Here is a 21,829-nt window from a genome sequence, read left to right on the forward strand (position 1 = left end):
TATTAGGTTTTAAGTAAGAAAATGTGTACTCCTTTCATTACTTCTGACTTACTGAAGCATGAGAAATCTTTACTAAACATGTGCACTCTACAAAGTAAAAGTTACCTGTATAATCTAATTCTAAGAAGTTTTATTAAATTTCACTATCATTTAGCCTTTTAGCTTGAGAATGAATGAGAAATCCAACGTCGTAAGTTGTTTCATGCCCAACAATTAGTAATGCTTATAACTTCGTCAATGAAATTTTATGTGACTGTGTAGCCACGTAATTAAACCAGCAAGTCATGAGGAAAGATTAAAGTGACATTTATACAGGTGTGTTTAGTGGCAATACATTATTTCATAATTGCATAGGTTAAAAATTCCCACGATGGGCTGTGGAAGCTGTTGTTGGAAAGGAAAGTGAGTGACCGGGCAGCCAGGAATGTTTCTTTCACTCAGCTCCATGGTTCTGGATGTCCTGACTAGAGGGGAGGAGAAGGAAGGCCTCAGCTCTCCTTGCCTCCAGACTGGGCGGCAGTGTTGGGGATCGACCGTCAGGCCGCCTCAGTCGCAGACGTGTTGGTGCATTTTGTCTGGGTTTCTGTGCTTCCCCCCTCAGCTTTTCCACTGGCAAAAAAGAAATACAGCTCAATTGTTTCGGGTGAGGTTAGGATAGGGAAAAACATTTAGTTGTAGAAGAAGGAGACAAATTTAAATGTAACCCCCCATCTTCTATTTGCATATCTCCTAATGAGAACTTTTTTCGCTCTGTTGATACTAATCACTTTTTTAAAAAATTTATTTTAAAAGTAATATTTCTTTTTAAAAATTAATTTTTTTATTGAAGTATGGTTGATTCAGGTGTTAGTTTCAGGTGTACAGCAAAGTGATTCAGATATAGATATATATAAAATTTTCAGACTCCTTTCCCATATAGGTTATTACAAAATATTGAGTACAATTCCCTGTGCTGTACAATTCCCTGTGCTGTCCCTGTCCTTGTTGTTTATCCATTTTATGTATAGTAGTGTGTATGTCAATCCCAAATTCCTAATTTATTCCTCCCCTCCCACCTTTCCCCTTTGGTAACCATAAGTTTGTTTTCTATGTCTGTAAATCTGTTCTGTAAGTACGTTCATATGTATCATTTTTTTTAGATTCCACATATAACTGGTATCATATGATATTTGTCTTTGCCTGACTTACTGCACTTAGTATGATAATCTCTAGGTCCGTCCATGTTGCTGCAAATGGCATTCTTTCTTTTTTATGGCCCAGTAATATTCCATTGTATATATAGGTACCACATCTTCTTTATCCATTCATCTGTCAGTGGACATTTAGGTTGCTTCCATGTCTTGGCTGTTGTAAATAGTGCTGCAATGAACATTGGGACGCATGTATCTTTTTGAATCATAGTTTTGTCTGGATATATGCCCAGGAGTGGGATTCTAGGATCATATGGTAGTTCTACTTTTACTTTTTTAAGGAACCTCCATACTGTTCTCCATAGTGGCTGCACCAGTTTACATTCCCACCAACAGTGCAGGCGGGTTCCCTTTTTTTCTCCACACCCTCTCCAGCATTTATTATTTGTAGGCTTTTTGATGGTAGCCATTCTCACTGGTGTGAGGTGATATCAAATGGGACCTAATTAAACTTAAAAGCTTTTGTACAGCAAAGGAAACCATAAACAAAATAAAAAGACAAGGTACAGGATGGGAGAAAATATTTGCAAATGATGCAGCTGACAAGGGATTAATCTCCAAAATATACAAACAGCTCATACGGCTCAATAGCAAAAAGCAAACAACCCAATCAAAAAATGGGCAGAAAATCTAAGACATTTCTCCAAAGAAGACATACAGATGGCCAACAGGCACATGAAAAGATGCTCAACATTGTTAATTATTAGAGGAATGCAAATCAAAACTGAAAGTAATGCTTCTTTTATTTTAAAGAAAAGTGAACAGTACAGGAGGGTATAAGGAGAAAAGAGTTCCCTCCCTCACACCGACTCCCAGCCCCATCCTCAGGCCCACTGTTGACTTCCCTTCAGAAGTGGCGCAAGCGTCTCCACGTCAAACATAATAGGTGTCCACCTCCGTGACAGTAGGTAGTTCCATACATAATGTTCTGCGTCTAGGGCTGAATGTTTCTTAAAAACATGACCTGTAGCACACACCACTTTGTTTTGTTTTATTATATATCTAAACCAATGATATCTCATTCTTTATTTCATTTATATACTCGAATAATGGAAAATAATTAAAATAGAGTATATATGGAACTGATGTGATACTTATCTGATATCTAATAGTTAATACTTAGAGCATTTCTTGAAACTTGAAAATTAATTTTCATATTAAATTAATCTGATAGTAGTATTGTTGTTTTGTCACAGTTAATTGTTATTTTTTAAGGAGGTTCTTTGCCAGACTGAGAATTTCTTCATGGTAGGGACTACATTACGTTCTTAAGTCAGCAGCGTCTAAAACAGTGCCTACCTGCTAATAAGCATTCAGTAAATATTATATAGGTTTCAGGTGTACACCACAGTGATTCACAGTTTTTAAAGGTAATACTCCATTGTAGTTATTATAAAATATTGGCTATATTCCCTGTGCTGTGCAATATATTCTTCTAGCTTATTTGTTTTATACATAGTAGTTGGTAGCAAACTGTTTTGAAGTAAAGATTCTGTCTGATATACTTTAGTAAATACCCAGAATTCACTTTTAATTGCCGCTAGCTTGTACGCCTGTGATTGCTCTAGTACTTTGAGTGAGTGTATTTTCTTAAGTAGGTTGAGCATTTGTCTGCACCTCAGTCCTTCCACCCTGTTATCTCGGGGAGCACTTTTTTCTAGTTGCTGCAGTGGTAAACCTCGGTCTCGTCTAAGGTACATCATCACAAACGCCCGATTAAGTAGAACCCAAACGGATGCTGCTTTTTTGGGACATGTACTTTTTCTCTAACAAAAAACAATTGGCAAGGCCCATTTTGACTGCATGAATAACATTTCATGAGAATTCCTGACTTTAAAAGGTATGGAAGAAGTATTTTTTAATACAAAGATATTCTAGACCAGAGCTTGGCAAACTGGCTGGTGGGCCTAGTCCAGCCCACCTGGTTATTTTTGTAGGTGAAGTGTCCTTGGAGCCCGGTAACATCCAGGTGTTACACAGTATCCGTGGCTGCTTCCACAGTGGAGGCCTGGGTCCTGCAAAGCCCCAAATGTTGACTGTCTGCCCTCTAAGAAAACGTCTGCTGCCCCCCTCCCCCCAGGGGAATAGTTAGATCCTCAACAGCAAGAAACGGTTCACGTGGGTTTAGTATGGGTTTCTCCCGAGGCCGCAAGATAGTCTGATAGAAAGATTTCCAATAAACATTAAAGTCACATTGAGTCAGAAGTTAACCCACCCGTAGCAGAACTCCTGAAGTGTGTTGTCAGTTGGGGGTTCCCCTGTGCTTTGCCGAAGTACCAAGGGGGCACCCAGGTGACCTGGCAGCTGAGCGGGACCCAGCAGTCCTCCCTTCAGGACGCGCTGTCACCAGGCTTCGCCCGCAGTGTGTGTCTTTTCTCCTTTGCAGTCCTCGGTGGTTCTCTTTAAGGTTGCTTACTTCGTTATGTGATGAGAAGTTCATGGTAGCTCTGAAGGTAGTCAGGGTCACCTGTGGTTGGCACAGAACTGACAGTGGGGAATCACTGATCTAGTGAAGAAAGCCATGATCCGGGGACGGGGCCCGTTTCCCTCTGCCATCTCTGCACATTCTTTCAGTGACGGCTGGTTGGTTCATGTGCTCATGCTTTAGGTTTGCTTTTTAGAAAGTGTAGTCACTTGAGTAACATTTACTGCAAATTAACAGTGAATGATAGTTTAAATTCTAGAATTATATGTCCATAAAGGCATGAAAATGTCTGTATCATCATGTGTTCTGTGAATAACTACCACTATGTATTATATGATGATATTCACAGACATGAACATGGTGCTTTTATTCATAAGCACTCAACTTGTCAAAATAAAAACATGTTCTGTTTAAATTAGGAGAATAGTTGCTTTATTTCACGGATAAATTGTGCAGAACTGGACACGTATCTGAAAAACTTTTTCTTCTCCTTTTGTTTCTCCAAACTTGAACTTCTTTATCTGTTTAACTTACGTATTTCTACATCTACATGTACATAAATACGTGTAGCATTCTGTTAGCCACAGATGTGGCAGTGGTGCCACCTTTCTGCTGAAAATACAGATTTATATATTCTCTATTTAGGAGATAAAGGCTGTATGTATTGTCTAGAACTGTTACATTTTTTTCTGTGAGGAAAACGTCATATGCAAAAATCTTTTTGCTTTTATTGCTGTTTCTTTGAAAAGCTAATCAGTTAATAAGACTGATGTCACAAAGTTGTTAACTATATAAATTAAACTATGTAAAAAATACTGAGAAATTTTAAAATTACTTGAAAATAGCTCACGTAAAGAAAGTAGCTTATTTTCAAATACATTGCTTATCATAATAAAATCTGAGATTATTCTACAAATTGGAACATAAAAGCAAGCCTATTAGGAAAGCCATTGTACCCGTGAGCTGTTTTGTTGCATTTTTAATACTCTAAAGGTACTTCTAGAAATATTTTGACAAACTTGTATAACTTACACATTTCTTTATGTGCATATGGAAATTCACACATACTTCTAGTTTTTTAAATTTTTTAATTTAAAAATATATATTAGCCCATGAGATGATATCCTTTCTTTGAAAGAGCTTTTAGGGAAAAAACAGTGGACATCCACCTGTATGTGTTCTCCCCAAATACCCTCAATTTATGAGCTAGAAAGGAATTTAGAGATCTTTCCATCCCATTTGTCTCATCAGTGAAGAAGCTGAAGCAGCATGAGAATGAGTTGTCCAAGGTACAGCACTAACGGCTGTCAGCACTGAGGCTACACATAATCATGGGGGTGGGAGGAATGGCATAAACATTGCTCGCGTCTGGAAAAAGCACGTGGACACGTTTTGGAGTTGGCGCTGGAGCAGAGCTGGGGCTTCGCTATGGAATGAAGCGACGGCTCGTGTCTTTGGTAAAAGCCATGAATTCATCTGGCTGAATGCAATGTGCCTTTCAGATGTTTAGCAGAAGTTATCACAGTACAGCATTAGTTTTATGAGATTAAAATACAAATGTGATATGAAGCAAAAAACTCATCTTGAGTATCACCAAGAGTTGGCCAGGAGAAAAAACAGAGCTAATACAAAATACATTAAAATCGTGGCAGTGAAAAGTGATAAAGTACTTTAAATATATCCGTAATTAACAGTTTAAGACTCCCACAAACGGATGGTGTACTGCTGCTGTTTAGGTATCAAGCCATTTTTAGACGCTATAGCACATTCCTGTAAACATGGGCTTCATAAGAAATCATATATAACAGTCTAAACACAGTATTCACCTGACTGGGAGAATCTGGCATTTGAAGGTTCATGAACTTGTGGTTTTAAGTTTTAGACTTGAGCTTTTTTTTTTTTTTAAACCGCCAAGTATTTTGCTTCTTAAAATGTCTAACTATATTTATTATCATAAGTTAATCTTTAGATTTTTTAAAACTATAATTCCTGTAAAAATTAACTACCTAAGTCATAATAAAATTTTGGGTAATTTTCCCCTTTATTTTTCTAAAGATTGTCCTTTATTCATTGCTGTAAAGATAAGATTAATACTCCAGGTTAGAGGTTCTCAACTGGGGGTGGGGTGAGGTGGGGAGAACATGACCTGCCCCCGGAGGACATGTGATAATATGTGAAGACTTTTTTGGTTGTCACCAGCATCTTGCGGGGGCAGGGATGCTCCTAAACATCCCACAGCCCGAGTGTCAGTCGTGCTGAAGGTGACAAGCCCTGCTCGCCCCATCAAATCTAGACGAATGTCATCTCTAAGACCAGGATCTTCTTTTTCTTTATGTATCACTTTTACTTTGCAGTAAATCCTTCCTAGACCTTGAGCAAACACTACCTAAACACAGGGGGAAAGAAAGCTGATTTAAATAGCTCCATGTGAAACCATTTAGGCCTTAGGTCTTCTGGTAACTGCAGATCAGACCCAAGTCAGGGAAGCCCAGAGAACAGAGTTGTTTTTTCAGGGCTTTTCTAACCATCTGGGGCTGAATTCTCACTTTATAGTGACCCACTGGTCCACAGACCCACGTCAGGTTGGGTCCATGACCCTCCCTCCACCTCCAAAATAAATGAGCGTTTTTATCTTTTGTTATAAATTATGACAAGGACAAAGCTTTCCTTTGGGAATAAACCCTAGATTCCATGTCCTGGCTATGGTATAAGACAACCATTACAATGTATTCGAGATCATCTCTCAGTGCATACATGGGATTATAGTAGTGTTACTGTGAGAGATTCACTGTATATGAGAATATTCCTTTAAAATTATTCAAATTCACAGTATTTTAGGGCTTTAGGGGACAATAGAATGCATGATATAAACTAAGTGGCTGGAACTTGCTTTTATTTAACCCTGTGGGCAGAAAGCACTCCTCTTCCTGTATGTGTGTGTATGTCTGTTTGTAAATAAAATAATGTTTTAAAACATGACTTAAGGGGCTTCCCTGGTGGCGCAGTGGTTGAGAGTCTTCCTGCCGATGCAGGGGACACGGGTTCGTGCCGCTGACTGGGAAGATCCCACATGCCGCGGAGCGGCTGGGCCCGTGAGCCATGGCCGCTGAGCCTGCGCGTCCGGAGCCTGTGCTCCGCAACGGGAGAGGCCACAGCAGTGAGAGGCCCATGTACTGCAAAAAAACAAAAACATGACTATTTGTCAGTCTGGCTAGCAAATTTAAATCGTGGTGCTATAGAAATATCAAGAAACACGCAAACCAGTATCAAACAGCCCGATGTTTTATTTGTATTTCTGTCTGTTAAAGGTGCTTTGTGGTTTTTAGGTGAGCATTATAGCCTTCATTTATTGGAAACAATTTAGCCACCCATTGTGAAATTAGGGCATGAGTAATCTCACGTGAGAGCTCAGCAGAGCACTGCAGGCTTGACGCAGAACCATTTTGTCTTGAGTTTCATGGTTAGATCACTGGCCACTCACCTTGGACCCACCAAGGTCGAGGTGGCCTCTGGTTGGGCACGAAGTGACATCATCTGGTTCACTGTCACTTTTGTGGACGGTGACACTTGGAGATCACAGAGCTGTCTGCCTCTTGTTATTCTCTGCAGAGAGAGGAGGTGTAATTGCTTAAACGTGAAAGACTCTTGAAGCAATATTGGGTTTAACTGAGGCGGTTTTTACCACTAAATAAAGTGAAGTCCTTTCCCACCGGCTGAGACGAGGCTTCTGGGATTGTTATATTGATTTTTTTAATGTTCTGCAGTTTCTTTGGCATTTACATTTGAAACCAAGCTGACAACTGTCTGGTCTCACGTAGCAGGACTCTCACGTATAGGCAGGCAGTGTCCACGGGGGCTAAGAGTGCCTCAGGCTTTGCAGAGCCAGGCCTGGGCCGAGGCAGCTTGGCCACAGGACTTTGGCAGCCCTCAGTCCTCTTCTGTGTTGATGACGATGTCTACCTCACGGGAGTGTCGTGAGGATCAGTGAGACAACAGTATACGCTACTTACCTGTGGGGTCCTTGTGAAGCAGAAGCAGGGAGCAGGTGTGAAAAGGATGAGCACAGTTCCTGGTGGGTTGAGCACATTCGTGTTTCTTCGTCCCCCCCTCTCTTCTTCCTTCTTCCTGTAGTGGCAGGGCTGAGTCCTAGAGGCCGAGGTGCCGGGCTCTGCTGGAGCAGCCCTCCGAGTGGGATTCTGGCGGCTGTGGCCTGAGACGTGCACCCAGCGGGGCCTGTCCGCGAGAGGTGCGCTTGAACCGAACACTGAGAATGTCACGATGTTTGCTTAGAGCAGTCGCTGAGACACCCCTGAATTGCAGGCAGAAGAGCTGTACGTGCTGCTGGAGAACTGCTGGAACCACGGGAAGAGCATTTGCAAGTGAGGTTCTGGCAGTTGAGCCAGCGAACGTTTGAATTAGCGAAGCCGGAAAAAGATGATGATGAATATGGAAGGTTATGGAGAATCACCAAAGGCCTGGGAGAGACCCTTGAGAAAATTAATGAAACCTCCAAGTATTTTTAAAACTGATTCACATATTTTTATTAATGGTCCTGTGAAGTGCAAAATGTTTTGTCAAAGAAATTACAAACCGGAAAAGAAACCTGCTTTACTTTTTGGTGATACTAAGAAAAAACCCACAAGTACAATTTTCATTTAAATTTTATTAATTATAAGATAAATTACAGGTTTTATCAAAAGGGCGTTTTCCCCCAAATTTAGTTTGAGCCAAAGCTTTCTTTTCCCTGTTTATTACGGGGTTTTGTTCCCACTTTTAGGGGACACGGGAGTCTTGACGTGGAGCCAGCCCCCTCCACTGACTAAGTGAGGGACTTTGGTAAGTTTCTTCATCTCTCTGAGCCTCGGGTTGCTTTTCTCATTTGTGAAATGGGGTGATAACGGTCTTCACTTAGGGGGCTGTGAGCATTAAAGGAAATAATGTACGCAGGGTAATTAGTACATCCTACTGTCACCACCACTGCTGAGGTTGCATCTGGAGAAAGGGGGTCCACCTGTGGCCACCTCACAACTTAAAATGTGATAATAGGGACTTCCCTGGCGGTGCAGTGGTTAAGACTCCTCGCTCCCGGGTTCGATCCCTGGTCAGGGAACTATATCCCACACGCAAGCCACAACTGGGGAGCCCGCCTGTGGCAACTAAGACCCAGTGCAACCAAATGAATAAATAAATAAATATTTAAAAGCTAATAAAATGTGATAATCATGACAGGAATGATAAAGGGGAAAAGTCATAGAGGGATCGGTGACTTGTCTTTCCTGAACAAGTTGAAGAAGCTAAGCTTCCAGAGCTTGGTAACTGGGGACTCAGGTAGACAAGATGGGGTGAAGGAGCCCCCCGAGCACTAGGCACCAGGTGTTGGTAAGAACAGTGTTCTGCACTTGTTGTCTGTGTTTAATTCCCAGAGCTCAGTTAGAGACTAAACTCTGAGCAGAAAAGATTCTCCTAGAGAAAGGATTTAAACCCATATTACTCTTCTGTGGTCATCCTTTGTAGAAGAAAACTTTTTCTGTAGAAAATACTGCTTGTAAAGAAAGAAGAGGAGGATGGGAGAAGAGCCACGATAAACTCAGTGGAGCTCTACAATCCAGCTGACAACGACTCCATGCTTGAAGGCTGCTTCCGGCCAGGGCACAAGCAGGTCCTAAAGCATCGTGACAAGCTGGGGACAGACACGCCTGTCAGGGGCGCGGTAGAGAGAGTCCGCGGGAACAGCTCAGCCCCTCAGGTTGCGGTCGTGGTGTGCTGGGGTGAGGGACACGGGAGGTTTTGCCAGGACCGCTGAGCATCCTTTCTAGTTGGTTAGACACTTGCACACACACGGATGTGCGTGTAAGCTTAGCCTGAGCCCAGATCCAGAGTGGGATTGGCAGCTCCTGTAGCTGAGACACAACTGGTCTGATAGAGGAGGGGTGAGGCCAGCACTGGCTTCGTTTTCTTAAAAAATTAAGAAATTTGTGAGACTCAGGACGCAAGGACGCAAAGAGCAGTCCTTTGGGTATCCAATTACATACTGAGACCTTGAATTGGGAAGGGGGCGTCTCTCCCACGTGCGTGGGGAGCACAGCCCAGGGGGAGGACGCGTTGCTCCTGGAGCCTCAGGGCCGTGGACTCTTGGGTCAGGGGCCCCGTGGCCAGCCAAGCTCTTGTGCAGGGGGCCGTGACTGTGGTTCCTCCTTCGAGTGGTTTAATGCCAGGAGGGTGAGAACTTCAGACAGGTGGGTTTGAGAATATTCAGCATTTCCCACTGGGTCAGCAGAATTTGGCCTTGAATGCTTCTCTGACCTTGGTAGTACCGGCTGATGGACCCCTGGGGCATTCAGTCCTCTGGGTACCTTCAGTAATTTAGAGTTTGGGCTCAACCTCTCAACAGACCCTTTGCCATCTTCCTACATCCCTGGTTGAATGTACACTTCCAGCTGTTGTTACACAGACATTCCTGGTCTCGGTGGACCCTAGCGATGGGTCACTTAAACATCCCCGGAGTGAGCAGAGTTGTTGATGTTAAAGAAGGCTTATTTCTGCTAGAATTGGTATATCGTTACAATACAACTTTCTAAATGTCTGGTAAGTTTCAGGTTTCTTAAAAGGCACCAAAGCAGGATGTACGTGAGGATAAGTAGCCCATAATGGGATGCAATTAAGGAAGTGAAAATACGGCCTGATCGCAAAGAAACACTTCCTGGCTGTGAGGAAGGTAGGTGTTCAGCATAATTTTATCGGTGGAATAGGGGAAACCCCAGTGCCCACAAGAAGCTGAAGAGGCCACAGTGAAGTTCACAGGAAACGTCTCTGCCTGGCCCCAGGTGCCTCTTAAAATCCCAACAATGAATTTGTACAGAAGCAGCAAACCTCTTTGTAAGGAAGAGGAAGGAGTTTCTCAGAGGCGCACTGAGGAATCCTGTTGGAGGAAGACCAAGTGAATAGGGCTGGAGCCTCAGTGCTGATCTGTGGCCCTGGGGACGGCCTCAGGCCAGTGCTCGCAGAAGATTGTGATGGACGTTTCATCTGAAGTGCTGAACACTGAGGAGTGTTTCCTAACCTGCAAACAAAGAGTTTCCTTATCGGAAATAAATACAAGACAGGAACTGAAAATTCTTTTAAAAATGAACATCGTCTACTGTGCCCAGCACTGTAATGAGCTAATACACTGTATGAGAAAAAGTGACACGTATACGCGTCTCTAACAGGTAGACAGGAGACCTTGGTAGGCACAGCTGAATGCTGCTGAGTAATTAAGACTGATGGTTATGAACGTGAAATTGCTTTTAGGAGTGGAGGGACCCACGTCCTCAGGTGTGGAGGGAGGTCAGGGCTCCCTGACCTCAGGGCTGGTCACCCTCCGCTTGGCAGCCTCGCCTGCAGTGGAGAGGTACCGTTGCGCTCCTCTGTTTTCGGGTAGCGCGTTTGCTTCCTTTTCTGTGACAGGAGAGGAACAGGAGAGCAAGTGAGTGGATTGTGGAAGGAGACACAGCTGCCGCCTTTCGTAGACCTTTGTCTCGTCCCCGTTTTCTATCAGATGAAGAATTTGAAGCAAGGCCTTTGGAAGATTTTCTTACTTTGCAGTCTTTCCACTGGAATGGCTATAAGCCGATACTGTTTCTTTAAAGTTACTTTGAACATGGAATTTCTGTGAAGTGGCCCTGCTCTGCTTCTCAGGCATCAGGACTGTTCTGAATCGAGATGGAGGCTGAAGAAGGAACTGAATCCACGCGGTGTCCATCCGAGCATCGTCAGGGAGAAGCGCTGTCATTTCCGATGCAGCGCCGTGTCTCAGTTCTGAGGTGCGGCCCAAACATGACCCAGACAATGTGGGATAAGTCGTTTTTTAATGTTAATAAATCATTTCTATAAAAAAGAGTTGATTTCAAAGGATGATATACATGTGTCTGTGTTATTCCCAGGCGTGCTCTGCCCTGTGTGAGTGGAATGTGTTCGCTGGGGACAGAAAGTCTGACCCTCCTGCACCATGTCCCTCATCTCTCCGTCTCTGCTCTGTAAATTTCAGAGCAGATTAGAGGGAAGAGAGACTCAGAGCGCACAGAGCATCCGGCGGCCACGGCAGTCACCCCCCTCCCCAACCAGAGAAATCCGTCCCTGAACTGGAACCTGTGCATCTGTGGGAATCTGGGTTTAGAAACGGCAAAACTCCCAGTAACCTTCAGCAAAACTAAAACAGACGGTGCGTGGTACCCACGCGTGGGCACAGCCAGGGCGTGTGTGGCCAGGGCCGCTGAAGCTGAGACTCTGACCCTGCAGGTGCCTCCCTCTGTCTTTCTGTCTTGAATTTACCTTTTCAAACTCCTTTCTTCTCTGCAGCCAGAACTGAGGACACAGCAGCCTCGGTCTCACTGCCCCCCACCTTGTGAGGGTCTGGGGAAGGCACTCCCTGTCACTTCGCTGGGGCCCTGCGGCTAGGGCACTGGAGCCTTGGGGGTGCCCGCTGGGGTTGCCAGCATGTTAGGTTGCCCCCAGGCATGGGCTGCCAGAGGCTCGACTGTGTCGGGGTGGGGACTGGTCATTTAGGAAAGTCAGGGAAGCAGAATCATGGGACCTGAGCCATCGGCTGGAGGGTGAATGAGGAAGGGCTGCCAGTGGGTGGAGAGCTGGTCGCCAGGCAGTGACACCCAGAAGTCAGGTCAGCAGAGGTCAGGGTGTGTCCCCTGGGGTGACCGGAGGCCCGATGTGGACCTGCAGGTCCAGGGCTGGGGCCAGCGTGCTCCAGTGGGGCTGCGGGCAGTGAGGGCATCCGGGGCCTGAGTGACCAGCCCCGGGCCTGGAGGGCAGGGGATGTGGGGCCTTGGGGGGACTTGGGGCGTGGGGGGGCCGTCCCTTGTCCCTTCTGCTGCGGAGCTGCTTCCAGTTCTCCGGCTCGCCTCCTTCTCTCCCTCAGCCACATCCTTGCTGGTCTCTGGGCCTCCCAGCCTCCCGGCCTCCCCGCCTCCTGGCCTTCCTACTGCTTCAGCCCCGCCGCTCTCTCCTTTTCCGTCACCACCACTTCCTCCTCCTCCCCGGCCCCTTTACATGCCGTCAGTAGGTTTGGTTCTTGGACATGTTGGTCCTCTCGCCCACCTCCCTCCCTGGGTCTCATCCAGCCTTGGCCTTGGGACTTGAAACGTCATAACTGGGTCCCAAATGTGGGCTCTCCCCTCGGCCCTCCCAAGGCCGGACCTGGCGTCCCCTTGGCCCAGTCTCATCTGGAGCTCAGTGTTTTGTTCCTTCCTTCCCTGATGGTTTGCTCAGCACATCACGTGAATAGAGAGACAGGATCACAGTGTTTCTGTGGCAAGGTCAGTGCTACACAGAAACCTGTTGTAATTTGGTGGGAGGTTGTCTCTGTCAGGGTTGGTTTGAGTGAGGCGGAGGCTCTCAGTGGGGACACTTTGTGTTCTCCTGGGGAAGTTGTGGAGCCTGCAGACACGTCTGGGTGTCGCAGTGGGTCGGGGGAGCTCCTGGCCCCGGGCCGTCGAAGCTGCACCCAGGACAGGAGGGCATCCTGCAGCCCAGTGCCGAGTGCCGAGCCAGGACCAGCCCTGGAGTGAGGATGTAGGGCCTGGAATGGTCCAGCTCCCCCGGGAAAGGCAACGAGCATTTGATGCAAACAGCAAAGGAGCTTGAACCTCTCTCTTTAAACCCGTATTTATGACTAGTTGCCGGGAAGTGGTAGCTCGCGTCATGAATGGGCCTCTTGTCAGCCCGGGTTCTCCGCAGGCGCTCCTGCTGGGGCCTGAGTACCTGCAGTTAAACGCTGTTGCTTTTGGCAGGGCATAGCAGCAGGCGAGGTGCAGGTCCTCTGATCTCCACGGTCTGCGCCGTCAGCCGTGACCTTCCCCGTGTCTCTTCTTTCCCCACCCCATCTGCATCAAGCCCCGGCCCAGGCACTGCCCAGCGGGGCGGCCGAGGTCGCTGCGGGGTGGGACCCGGGGCCCCAGGCGGAGGTCGTGCGGGGTTCAGGGTACATTGGAATGATTTCTGTTTGCCAGTGAAGATCGTCCAAACTATCTTTGTACTTTATCTAATTCCAAAAAATCTTTAAATCGAAAGCTTTTGGATGAAGTGCTGGGCAGTGGAATAGAAGTTTTATTAGAGGAATTGCGGTCACTTCACATGCTGTCTGGTGCTGAAGGGATAGTGTTACACACGTTTGCGTGTGTGCTCACACACAGCCGCGTGCACGCATGGGCACACGTCCCGACTAAAGTCACCCCACACTCAGCGCTTCTTTTCCTCTTAGGAGTTGGACAGTGTGACTGCAGGGCCAGCGTGAAACACACGTCTGAAAAGAAGTCACTTTGTCTAATGGGACGAGCAGAAGAGTTTTCCCCGGGGGGCTCACTGGGTCTCCCTCGGCATTTCTGCCCTTTGTGCCACTGTCCAGTGTTGAATTTTGTATTATTAAAAAAAAAAAAAAGTCTGTTAAAGTGATAACATTGTGGCAGAGATTGTGTTTTAACAGATGACCTAATTCTTTAATTTTAGTAAGTGTGCTACTATTCACATCTTAAAGTTTAATGCTGGTAATTTAAGGTATATGTTTTGTAAAATTTGTCAGTTCTCCTTTTCCTTCAATTTTTGTTTTAGAAGGTATTTGACTTAGGGAAATTATGTGGGTGTTTTGTGATATTAGAGTAGAAAGTTTAACAGAAAAGGAACATGTGTATATATACACATGCACACGAAGAGGATTAGACTTGGGAACAAAGCCAGGGTATTAGGACCTGGCTCTGGCTCCTCTGAGCCTGTGTGTCCCGCTGCCTGGCTTCGCAGTGGGTCCTAGTCATCGGGCCTCAGGGGAGGTGAGGCCCAGGGGGGAGGGTCCACAAAAACGGTGATCTTGTGGGTCAGAATTTCATAAGTATAGTTTGCCTGGTGTGTGAAAAAAATCATTACAAATAGTTGTATTTGAGTCAGAGAAATAGTGTGAGCAAAACAGTGAGACAAATTTCAGGTTTTTACGTATATTTTTATATACATGCATTCATTGTACAGATGTACACCGTAGAAAAGAAAACGTAAAAATCAAATTTTTCTGAATGTCTAACATGAAAATAAAAATAGATATGTCCAGGGTGGCACAGTTGTTCACATTGTATCCAGATGTGCAGAGGAAACAAGTTTCTTTATTTCTTTAGGTCTGTCTTTGTCTTCCTGGCAGCCCTGCCCACTGGTAGGCGGGGACCACTACGGACGCCAAAGCGCTGCACAGTTCTGTTGGCTTAGTGGGAAGCGGTGACTTGAATAGGCCTCTTGGCCGCCCAGCCTCTCTGGTTGGAAGGTTCAGCTTGGGGCCTTGGTGTGGAAGTGGAGAGCAGAACGTGTTACCTTGGGGCTGTAGTAAGTGGCAGTGTCTCTGTGTCCCCACCAGAATCAAGCCAGACCCTCTCAGGAGGAGACTGTCCTTCTCAGACGTGTCCCCTGGTTTCCAGCAGACTGAGATTACTAACCTCGAACTCGCAGTGTCACCATCACTCAAAGTCAGCAGATAAAACAAGAAATCAGTCCCCTAAAAACTTTAAGTATTAGAATTATCAAATTAGAAGATAAAATTACTAGGATATGTTTAAATAAATAAAATGAAAAATCATAAAAAAGAAATAAGCAACAACAGAATATAAAAAATAAGCAAAGAGAAGCAGAGAGAACTTCACACATGAAAAGTTATTGAAATAAAGAATTTTATGCATGATTTAAATATTAGGCTGCTAAAAGAAAATTAGATGGATCTAAGGAAGTTACCCAGTGTATTGCAGAGAAGACGGAGGGAAATTATAAAAAAAAGAAATTAACAGACTGGCAGGTAAAGTGGGAAGGTCTAACGTTCTTTCCCAGGAGGAAATAGAAAGAAGAAACTAGAGCAAAGAAGAGGCAGTATGTGAAGAGGTACGTGTACTGCACAGATACAGGAACACGTGTACACCAAGCAGAAAACCACATCTAGATACATGGACCTGAAACTCCAGGATGCAAAAGACAAAGAAGCGTCTTTAATCTCACGAGAGGAAAAAAGGTGAATGACAGTTACACTGGCCACACTCTTATCCGGAGCAAAAAAATGGAACCCAGAAGGTAGTGTATTAGTACCTTCAAATGCTAAGAGAAAATAATTTTCAACCTGGCATTGTCTAATTATCAAAACTATCTTTTAGAATCAAGCCAATTTCTCTGCTTTAAAGGAACTTCTAAAGAATGAGTTTTAAGAAGAAAGGAAATTATGTCAGAAGAAAGATTCAAAAAGGTAGGTTGAGAAAGGAAATTGGTAAATATGGGAATATGCACAGCATTTCCAGTCCAAAATTATAAGTAAATGTGTATTCTCTGAAGAAAAAAGAGATCGGGGAGCTATTCAAAGTAACCGAAGTGAACGAGCAGAGTTAAAACTGAGAGGAAGCTTATTTTATCACCTTTAATCTATTACAGCTAGAGACTCTGTTTGACAGTTTTGCTCATGAAAGATATATAATTACCCTTAAGATGACATTAAAATAATCTGGGACTTCCCTGGTGGCACAGTGGTTAAGAATCCGCCTGCCAATGCAGGGGACACGGGTTCGAATCCTGGTCCAGGAAGATCCCACGTGCCGCGGAGCACCTAAGCCCGTGAGCCACAACTACTGAGCCTACGCTCTAGAGCCCGCGAGCCACAACTACCGACGCCCGTGTGCCTAGAGCCCGTGTTCCGCAACAAGAGAAGCCACCGCAATGAGAAGCCTGTGCACCGCAACGAAGAGTAGCCCCCGCTCGCCGCAACTAGAGAAAGCCCATGCACAGCAGCGAAGACCCAACGCAGCCAAAAATAAATAAATAAAATTATATTAAAAAAAATAATCTAACAATGCCTGATTCACGTTTCATCATATTTTTTCAAATGTTCTAATCCTTGATTCTTACAACAGGTGGAGTGGTGGCCCCCAAAAGATATGCCCACATCCTAATTCACAGAACTTGGGAATGTGGCCTTATATAGAAAAAGGTCTTTGCAGATGTGATCACGTGAGGGATCTGGAGACAAAGATCATCCTGGACTGCACGGGTGGATCCTAAATCCAGTGACTGTCACCGAATGAAGTTCCTGTGCCCGACACACAGTGAGGCCAAACATACCGAAACGTCGGAGCCTGGAGCAGGGAAAGGTTTATTGCAGGGCCAAGCGAGGAGAGCAAGTGGCTTGGGCCCAGAGAACTCCGAGCTCCCCGAGGACTCCAGCATGCTTAAACGACAGGTGAGGGAGGGGCGTCCAGCATGTGTGATCAGCTTGGGCACGATTCTCTGACTGGTTGATGGTGATCCACCCTTAGGAGCCGCCTGGTCTGGGCTCTGTGCTCAGGATCAGCAAGTAGTTAATTTCTTCGACTTAGTGGTGGTTTTAGCATCTGAAAACCTCAGGAAATATGCCTGAGACACTATGATCTGGGTACTTCAGAGAGGAGCTGCAGCAGAGCATGTGCGGGGGGCGTGTGTCCCGGGAGGGCCCCATGGGGTCCCGCTCGGTTACATGACAGGTGTCCGTATAAGAAACAGAAGAGGCGACGACACAGACCCTGGAAGAGGAGGTGGTGTGCAGACGCAGGGATGCAGCCACAGCCCAGGGGGACCAGGAGCCCCAACACAGAAGGCAGAGAAAGGCTTCCTCCCTGGATGGCCCAGAGGGAACGTGGCCCCGCGGAATCTCAGGCTTACGGCCCGCAGACTGAGAAATTACGGAAGCCACCTGGTTTTTGTAATTTGTTATGGCAGCCAGAGGAGGTTAATGCGGTCACCGTTAAATTTACACTTTCTCTAATTCTCTGTTTACCCTAGTGTGACTCCGAAGCCAGGTTTTCTGGCCTGCCGTCCTCCCCTGGGGCTCTGGGAGGTGGCGTCCGGGTGTGTGGGACGCGGATGTGGCCGGTTGGACCTCATGTTGACGGGGGGCCCCTGGTGTCCTCAGGCCCGGGTGCAGCTCTCTGCCCTCAGGCCTGCTGGTCTCAGCTGCTTCCTCGCCTGGTGGCCAAGCAGGTGGCGTGGCCTCTGCCGGGCCCTTCCTGTGTCTGCCGCCCATCGGTCCAGGGCCTTCTCTTTCCTGGGCTCCTTGCTCTGCCCGTGTCTGGCTCTGGACTGTAGACCCACTGCGTCGTCCGACTCGTGGTCCCCTCCGGGTGGTCTGACGTCCACCTCGCCTGGGCTCAGCGGTGAGGGCGGAGGGCCTTCACCCCTGCTCATCTCGTTAGTGTCCCTGGTGCAGCCCCCCCAGGCTGGTCAGGCCCAGGTGGCCTCCTCGGAGGGCTCCCCAGACTCCACAGGACGCATGGCACAGACTTCTCCTTGGCCATGTCCTCAATCTGCTCTGCTTGGTATCGCAGCCCAGAGGCTACATTCACCTGGAGACTCTCCTGCCTCTGCTGTCCTTCCCCACAAGCCCTGGAGCCGCCCCTCCCGTCCTTCCCGCCTGGACGCGGGCCTGGTCCTGCCCCTCAGAGCCTGAGGGCATCACCCATGGGAGGGACTTTGGGCTATGACCACACTGGTGTCTGCTACACTAAAGTTATCTAGAAAATTACTTTCCCATGAAGCCTTGCTTTCACACTTGCTGTCTTGTTCCAGAATCCTATTTTGAATGATAGGGATGAGTATTACCTGGGTCCTTTTGACTGTCTGGTGTAGCTCTTCTCACCTTTCCCCAGCCTTGGGTTAAGCGTGGAGAATGTCACATAAAGAGGGATGCATGAGAAAAAAGCTTTGCTATTTTAAAAGATTTATCACAGTAAAAATATCCAAGACAATAAGCATTTATGACTGATAGATACAGTGTTCTACAGCCTTTTAATTTAGTGTCTCATTTGATCCTTAGTATCGATTATTATCCCATTTTATAGATAAGACAACTGAGACGTTAGGACATTTAAGGTCACAGCACTGATACAAGTAGCAGAATTAAAAATAACTCACAGGGCATGTAACCCTACTTCCAGAATCTGCCTGAAAGCACTCACCCTTTGCCTCAGATTGGAAATGAAAGATGAAGCTGTTTCCAGGTCCTCAGATGGCGTTCCCACCCTGCTACCAGCCCTGACCGCTCTGGGCCCACCATGACTTGGGCAGTCTTGGAGACTCAGCTTTGAATTTAAGTAAATAATGATAGTATTTTATCCAGCGTAGTTTGGTGTTTTTTAATGTGGCAGTTTTTCTTGTTTGCTGTATTGCCAAAACAGAAGTTCTGTATTTTTCATTCTGTCAACACTAGCAAAACTCATGATCTCAATCTTAGAGCCAATATTTGGGCTAAAACCAGTTTTAATTGGTCTCTTTTTTTATATATATTTATTTTATTTTATTTATTTTTGGCTGTGTTGGGTCTTCATTGCTGTGCGCGGGCTTCCTCTAGTTGCGGCGAGCGGGGGCTACTCTTCGTCGCGGTGCGCGGGCTTCTCATTGCGGTAGCTTCTGTTGCTGCAGAGCACGGGCTCTAGGTGCACAGGATTCAGTGGTTGTGGCTCGCGGGCTCTAGAGTGCAGGCTCAGTAGTTGTGGCGCACGGGCTTAGTTGCTCCGTGGCATGTGGGATCTTCCCAGACCAGGGCTCGAACCCGTGTCCCCTGCATTGGCAGGCAGATTCTTAACCACTGTGCCACCAGGGAAGCCCAGGTCTCTTTCTTATTAGTATGCATTTATATGGATATTCTATTTTCCTTGGTTAATGAGTTTACCTTGAAAAAGTAACCTACTATGAGGTTAGAAATGTTTATTAGTGCTTTGGGTGTGTAAGTAAGTCCACACGCCTGCCTCTGGCTGTTTATTTAGATCTGTTTTCAATCTCAGATGTTCAAAATCAGAGAATTAAGAGACTTAGTCATAAAAGAACTAAGAAATCTGAACTTTTCATTGAGGCTTAATTACAGGTACCATTCACATTGTAATGTAATAATTGTAATAATAGGTAACATTTATTGGGAACTTGCTAATCACATTACCTAGATTTTCTCAGTTAAACATCAAACCTACATGGTAAGTACTGTTATTATCCTTGTTTTACAAACAAGGACGTGATGATACTAATTCCGTCTGTGTCTGTAGTGATTCGTGGTCCGCAGCACCCTGACCTCTGCTTGGGTGTCCCTGTGACTTGGCCTGGCAGGTGTTCCTGTCCTGTGGTGTGCAGAGACTGTTACATGGTTTGTGTAGCAGAGCCAGTGACCAGCAGCCGTCGGTCGGTTCACTAGGCTGACTTTCCATTTCTCGGTCTTCTTCGTAGCCACGGTCTTGTAGTGCAAGGCTCTTAGAGATCAAGTATCTATGTACATCATTTTGGGAGTTCCATAATTGGAGTGTGCTGTAACAGCAAAACCACTCAGGTGATCTAGTCTGCGGAGGGACGCCTCCTGCACTGCTGGTGGGTTGGTGACGGCAGCACAGGCGGGAAAGTGAGGGAGACAGCTCGGGTCAGGCTGCTGGCTGCACAGAGTGACTGCTAAGGCCTCAGCCCTCCTGTGTCATCATTGCTTATAGTTCTCTACAAAAACAGCAGTCTTGTGTGGTAAGGAGTGAAAACGAAGAGAACAAATTGAGAAAAAAAATCACTTGAAGCCTCTCCCAGGAATGAATGAAGCATATGGTGGCAGTAATAATGTTAAAAATGAATCTGAAAATGAAATTAAGGAAGGTTCCAGTTATAATAACATCAGAGGGAATAAAGTACTTAAGGAACAAATTTAACAGAAGCAGTGCAAAACGTATTCCCTAGAAACTACTGAGCATTTTTGCTGAAAGCAGTTTGAGAAGACGCAGGTCACTGGAAAGACCCCGTGTGCTGATGAGCTGGAAGACGAAGTGTTGCTGAGACGGGCAGTGCTCCCGCACTGAACTACAGACCCAGCATCATCCCTACAAAATCCCGGGTTGCTTTTTTGCAGAAATTAACAAGCTGATGCTAAAATTCGTATGGAAATTCAAGAGACTGAGGATAGCTAAAACAGTCTGAAGAAAGAACACAGTTGGAAGACTCACACTTCTTGATTTGAACCCTTACCAGAGACCTATAGTAATCAAGGTGTGGTACTGTCCTAAACATAGGTGTTTCGGTCATTGCAATAGGACTGAAGGTCAGAAATAAACCCATGTGTCTATGGTTAATTGCTTTTCGACAAAAGGTATAAGGCAACTCAAATAGGAGAAAGAATAACCTTTTCAGCAAACACATAGTGCCAGGACAGCCCTATATCCACATGCAAGTGAATGAAGTTGGGCCCTTTCATCTTAACCACACACACAAATTAACTAAACTTGGGTCAAATACCTACAGGTAAGAACAAAATCGATACAATTCATTAAAAAATATAGGAGAAACTCTTCAAGACCTTCCTCGGGCTAGGCAAAGCCCTTTTGGATATGACACCAAAAGCTCATACAACCAAAAAAAAAAAAAAATAGGCAACTTGAACTTCATAATAACTAAAAAAAACTTCTGTGTGTCAAAGGACACCATCAAGAAAATGAAAATATAACCTATACAATGAGAGAAAACGTTTGTAAATCATATATCTGGTAAAGGACTTGGATCCAGAACGTATGAAGAACTCTTACAATTCAGTATTAAGAAGACAAGTAACACACTTTAAAAATTGGACAAAGAATCCAAGTAGACATCTCTCCAAAGAAGATATACCAGTGACCCATAAGTACATGAGAACCTAGAGGGTTAAAGTCATTAGTCATCAGAGAAATGCAAATCAAAACCACAATGAGATACCACTTAGTACCCATAAGGGTGACTGTCATCAAAAAGATGGAAGTATAACGACTGTTGGGAAGGGTGTGGGCAAATGAGAGCCAGTCCACGGCTGGCGGGGCTCTAACCTGCTGCATCTGCCGTGAAGAGCAGTCTGGCAGTTCCTTAATAGGTTAATTGTAGAGCTGCCCTGTTGACCCAGTGATTGCATCTGTAGGTGTCTACCCAAGAGAAATTAAAACATAATCCCCACACAGAAACTTGTGCATCCGTGTTCACTGCAGCAGTATTCACAATAGCCAGAAATGGAAACAACCCAAATGTCCATTTACTGATGAATGGATAAATGAAATGTGCTATATCCACATAATGGGATAGTATTCAACCATGGAGAAGGAAGGAGGGATTGATTCACGTAACACAGATGAACCTGGAAAATGTTAGGCTGAGTGAAAGAAGCCAGTCACAAAAGACCACATACTATACGATTCCATGT

At 45.5% G+C, this 21,829-nt stretch overlaps 1 protein-coding gene across 3 annotated transcripts in view; it reads left to right on the forward strand.

Annotated features, from left to right (window-relative positions):
- The window catches only part of GMDS (GDP-mannose 4,6-dehydratase), a 477,644-nt gene that overhangs the window by 201,535 nt on the left and 254,280 nt on the right, over window positions 1-21,829 (forward strand). The gene's annotated exons all lie outside the window — the stretch shown is intronic.

Source organism: Globicephala melas, chromosome 11 (genome assembly GCF_963455315.2).
Source record: "Globicephala melas chromosome 11, mGloMel1.2, whole genome shotgun sequence".
In the NCBI taxonomy this organism is placed as follows: Eukaryota; Metazoa; Chordata; class Mammalia; order Artiodactyla; family Delphinidae; genus Globicephala; species Globicephala melas.